Raw genomic sequence first — 5,930 nt, forward strand, 5'->3', positions numbered from 1 at the left:
TTATCTTTTGACTTCCCCTCTACACCGAACAATGTACCAAAAATGGCCTCCGCAATATTCTTTTCAGTGTGCATCACATCAATGTTGTGTGGGCAAAGGAGGTCTTTGAAGTAAGGGAGATCCCATAAGCCTGACTTACGAGTCCAGGCGTGTTCCGTATTATACCCTTTGAAGTATCCTGGACGCAAAGGATCAGGCTCGAGAGCGTTTAACTGATCAAGGGTCTGTTGGCCTGTCAACGCAGCTGGTGCAGTGTTTTTGACAACTCTACCTTTGATGAAATTCTTCTTGTCTTTTCTGAACTTATGGTCAGGATCTAGGAATTGTCTATGCATGTCGAAGCAAGAATACTCGCGACCAGCCTGCAGCCAACGGAACTGAAGAGCTGCCTTGCATGTGGTGCACGGGAACCTTCCATGCATACACCAGCCAGCGAATAGCGCAAACGCCGGATAATCATGCGTCGAGTACATGTACCACACATACATTTTGAAAGTTGTTTTGGTAGCCGCGTCGTAGGTCTTGATCCCATTATCCCAGGCTTCTTGCAACTCATCCTTAAGCGGCTGCATGTACACATTCTATTCTTCCCTGGATAGTTGGGCCTTGGAATTATCAACGTCAGGAAAATGTTCTTTCTTTTCATAATCTCTCCGGGTGGCAAATTTAGTGGAATGACAAATACAGGCCAACAACTGTATTGTGCTGCCGTCATACCATACACATTGAACCCATCCGTGCTGATGGAAACTCTAGGTTGCCTTGGGTCTTCCGATTTATCCTTATGTAATGCATCGAAGTGCCTCCACGCAAAACCATCTGAAGTGTGTACCAGCATCTTGTTCCCATCCGCATCTAGTTCGGTTCTTTTGCCCAATTTGTGCCATGTCATCTGTCTGGCCGTCTCTTCGACCATGAAAAGACGTTGAAGTCTTGGTACGATTGGCAGATATCGAAGAACACTAATGGGGATTTTGGTCTGATTCTTCTCACCCATGCCGTTGTCTACCACAATATACCTGGAAGAATTGCAAATGGGGCAATAGTTCAAGGCCGCATACTCAAGCCTAAATAAGGCACATCCATTCTCACACGCATGTATCTTCTCATAGGGCATCTTAAGTACACGGAGGATTTTCTCTGACTGGTACAGGTTTGTAGGAAGTACATGGCCTTTGGGTAGAAAGCGTCCAAATATCGTAATCATCGCGTCGTAGCATTCTCTGCCTAGGTTGAATTGAGCCTTCAAAGCCATTACTTGCGCGATGGCATCCAGCTGACAAAGCTTAGTCTGCTCGTGGAGAGGACGTTTTGAAGACTCCAGCATTTCATACAAGGCCTTTGCAGATTCCTCCATCTCATCGTCCGAATCACGAGCATCATCAAAGTCTTGCACCATGTCTTCAATCCCGGTACCATGCTCGTCAGTGCGATGACGAATCACCTCATCTCTGGCACGTTGGTCAGACTCACCATGAAAATTCCACACCGTATAATTAGGCGTAAAACCCCACTTTTGCAGGTGTTTACCCATTTCAAACTCTGTCTGCTTTTTCCAGTTGTCGCAGTTGGGACAGGGGCACCATGTTTTATGCTGGCCATTTGCAATGGCGGCTCTCACAAACCCCCTGGTTTTTGTTAACCATTCATGGGTCATGTCTTTCTGACTAGGGTGACCAGTGTACATCCAAGCACGATCACTCATGTTTCCTAGCTACCTATGGGGGCACAAGAAATAAATATATAATTCATCATCTATATTCATACGCTAATCAAGTTTGTCAGTTTTATTACGTCCATGCAACCTACACGCTAATAGGTAAAGATAGGTCCTAATCCCACCTGAGTATGTGTAGACTGGGTTCGTTTTCCCATGCTCTGCTCCAGATGTGACGCAGAATTTCGGCAGCACCTCCCCGCTGTTCTCCTGATACACGTCTCGGCAATAAGCAGAGAGGATGTGTACCCGGAGAACAACAGGGGAGGCACTGACGAAATTCCGCATCGGATCTGGAGCACAGCATACGAGAAAACAAACCCAATCTACACATACTCGGGCTGTCCATGGATAATGTTGGACAATTCGAAAGGATGGCGGTTATAAATATGCAAAGAAATACATATTTATAGATGTCGCCGTTTCAAACAGGAGACACATACTGGTCACGCATACTCATGATTGAAGAAACCTATAGCTAGCAAGTTTCATCGGCACGAAGACCGGGACAGAGCAAATTAAGGGGGTAGGAGGAGAAGTCATTTGTGCTCACCAACAAACGCAAGGGCGGAGCTCGTCCAACGCACGTGGAGGTCGTCGAACAACTGCACATTGAAATTCACCCGATCAACACAAATATGATGTTTTTGTAATTAACATAATCGGAAAATACGTGACCTAACTCATAATTTACAAAATTATGACCCCGTCGGCTTAGTGGCGTCGATGGTCGGTGGTGTCGGGGGTCGGTGGCGTCGATGGTCGGTGGTGTCGGGTGTCGGTGGCGTCGGCGGTCGGGGGTTAGTTGTGTCGGTGGTCAGGGGTTAGTGTTGTCGGGGGTAGAGGATCACTGGCGTCGGGGGTTGGGGTCTCTTTGGTCAACAAGAGGCCGAAGAGGTGTCGGGGGTTGGGGGTTGGTGGTCAATGGTGTCGGGGGTCGGGGGTAGGGGGTCGGGGGTCGAGGGTCAGGGGCGTCGGGGGTCGGGGGTCGAGGGTCAGTGATGACGGGAGTCGAGGGTCAGTGGCGTCGGGCGTCGGGGGTCGAGGGTCGAGGGTCAGTGGCTTCTTGAGTCGAGGGTCAATGGCGTCAGGAATCGGGGGTCGGGGGTTAGTGGAGTCGGGGGTCGGGAGTCGGGGGTCGGGGGTCAGTGGTGTCGGGCGTCGGCAGTCGGGAGTCGGGTCTCAGTGGCGTCGTAGGTCGGGGGTCGAGGGTCGGGGGTTGGTGGCGTCGGGCGTCGGGGGTCGTGGGCCGGGGGTCGGGGGTTGGGGTCCTTTTCTTCCTTCTTCTCCTCTCTCCTCTTCTTCTTCTTCTTCTTCTTGATCATCATATTATTATTCTTCTTCTTCTTTCTCCTCCTCCTCCTCCTCCTCCTCCTCTTCTTCTTCTTTCTTTTATCTTTCTCCTCCTTTCCTCTTTCTTCTTCTTCTTCTTCTTCTTCTTCCTTTTTCTTCTAGTTTATTATTCTCTTATTTTCTTCTAAGTTTTTTTCTATCTATTTTTTTCTTCTCTATCTACTTTTTCTACCTAATAAACTAACTATCTAGTTTCACATAAAAAATGGAAAAAAACTAACTATCCAATTTAACAGAAAAAATAGAAAACTAACTAACTATCTAAATTAACTATCTAATTTAAAAGAAAAAACAGGAAATAAAGATAAAAAGAAAAAAACTTACCTGCAGTGGGAGGAGGGCAGTGGGAGGAGGGGTGGGCGAGCTCCGGCCCTGGGCGGTGGGGAGGAGGGGCGTAGGGAGGAGGTGCGTGGGGAGGAGGGGAGGGCGAGCTCTCGCTGTGGGCGGCTGTGGAGGGCCGGAGCGGTTCCGGTGGTTGTGGTGGCGGCGCTTGGGTGGGTAGAGCGCGAGGAGGAGGGCCGCAAGGCGGAGGGGCGCGGGGAGCTCCGGTCGTGGGCGGCGGCGGTGGGCCGGAGCAGCTCAGGTGGTGGTGGCGGCGGCGCTGGAGTGGGTAGGGGCGCGCGTGATAGAGGCAGGATATTGAGGGGAGCGGGGGTGGAGTGTGCCGTTAGGGGAGCGGGGGTGGGGGTTGGGTGCCGTTAGGGGGAGCGCCCCTTTGCCGTCTGCAGAAGCTGGGAGGCAGACGGCAAAGGGGTGGGTGGGGTGGGGCGGGCTTCGGCCGTTAGGGTGGCGCCCCTGTGCCGTCTGCGTGCTCTTTGTCGTCCGCCTCTGGGGCCTTTGCCATGCGTCAGCAGACGGCAAAGTGGTGGCCGACGGAAAATAAAACCTTTGCCATCAGCAACCTCTTTGCCATCTGCTTTGTACCAGCTGACGGCAAAGAGGCTCTTCGCCATGCGTCAGCAGACGGCAAAGGCATGGCAGACGGCAAATTTCTCAATTCCAGTAGTGTATGCCACTCGCATAGCAAATTTTCTTGGAGTACCCATATGCGAAGGAGATCCCCCGCTCCATACAGCTGTCTTTGACCGCGTCGCCTTGACACGCTACCAGTTCCATGAGAGGGATGATGAATTCCTGCTATACCGTTTGATATTTAACCAACAGTGTGTTTTCCATATTACCCTTCCTGCTCCTGCCTTCTTTAACTTTCAGGTAAAACGAAGATATTACATAACCAGAGGAGAGGCAGAGGAGTATGAGAGGGAGGCAAAGGTTGCTCGTCTCCGTGAGGCAGCTATTCAGGCAGTGGCTGCATTACTCCCGTATAACCCCCATTATGATTTTGGGTTTCGCCAGGACCATCCTTGGGAGTAGACCAACTTAGGCCAAAATCCTAAGCTTGGGGGATTACGTGTTTCTCACGGACGTTACATTCTTGCGTATCCTTTCACTTTGTTCGTCGGTGTTCACACTTTGCCCCTGTATCATCCATGCTAGTTTATTTCTTTTTCTCGTTTTATTTTCGTGTGTCTGTCTAGTTTGAGAAAACCCAAAAAGATTTTCTTGTTCTTCTTTTGCTTGTTGGGAGCTTTCCCGTGTAAATAGTTTTATTTTTCTTTGGGTCAAGGTAGAAGACCATGGTTACAATGTTTAGTGGCTCTCGCATGAATATCTGTTTATCTTTTAAAGAGCCATATTACTTTGTCTTCTCCTTTGTGTTTGCCTGCAGATTCCAGCTTTAGTCCAATGCACGAGCACGCTTATTATTGTTCACATCGTTCGGTCGTGCAAGTGAAAGGCAATAATGACGATATGTGATGAAGTGACTGAGCCTGGAAAAGCTGGTATGAACTCGATCTATTTTGATTTTGCAAATATGACTAGCTCATTGTGCCTGATTCAGTTTTGTTGTGAGAGAAACATGTTTGCAATGACAACTTAGAGATCATAGTTGCTTATGCCATGCTTACTTAGCTAGGAGCTTATAATGGTTTGTCTTGGATGCCCACATGAATTTTGAGATGACTGTGTTGTAGTATGATAGGATGGTATCCTCCTTTCAATGATTCAAGTGGCATTACTTGGCATATGTTCATGCATGTAGTTGAAACAAAATGAACATAGCCTCTATGATATTCATGTTCATGGTGATTTATGTCCTACTCATGCTTGCACTCAATGTTAGTTAATCTCAATGCATTTTGATGACTGTTGTCGCTCTCTAGTTGGTCGCTTCCGAGTCTTTTGCTAGCCTTCACTTGTACTAAGCGGGAATACTGCTTGTGCATCCACCTCCATAAACCCAAAGTTGTTCCATATGAGTCCACCATACCTACCTATATGCGGTATCTACCTGCCGTTCCAAGTAAATTTGCATGTGCCACTCTCTAAACCTTCAAGAAATAATCTATTTTGCATGCCCGAACCGCTCATGTGGTGATAGGGGGCTATTAGTATCTTCCATGCTAGGCGGGTTATCCTCGATATGTGTTTATTCACTAAAATTCATGAGAAAGGGGCCAGTAATTGGAATTCCCAGTTGCATGTTCAAATCGAAAAGATAATTGCAAACAAAACTCCCCCATGATTGATGTTGGTATGGACGACACCCGAGGATTCGGCTAGCCGTGGAGTGTGATTGATTGGTGGTCGGCGAGTCAAAACTTTACTTTTCTATTTGGGAACCGCCTATAGCATGTGTAGCGTGGAAGATGTTGAGAACTCTTAGTCATTGCGTTGACAATGAAAGCATGCCACCCAAAATTATTATCTCTGTGTTTCAAAGCCTGAGCTGTGGCACCTCTGCAAATCAATGCTTCCCTTTGCGAAGGGCTTGTGTACTTATGTTCCTGTTGAGTCA

The sequence above is a fragment of the Hordeum vulgare genome, chromosome 5H, assembly GCF_904849725.1.
Source record: "Hordeum vulgare subsp. vulgare chromosome 5H, MorexV3_pseudomolecules_assembly, whole genome shotgun sequence".
Taxonomy (NCBI): Eukaryota; Viridiplantae; Streptophyta; class Magnoliopsida; order Poales; family Poaceae; genus Hordeum; species Hordeum vulgare.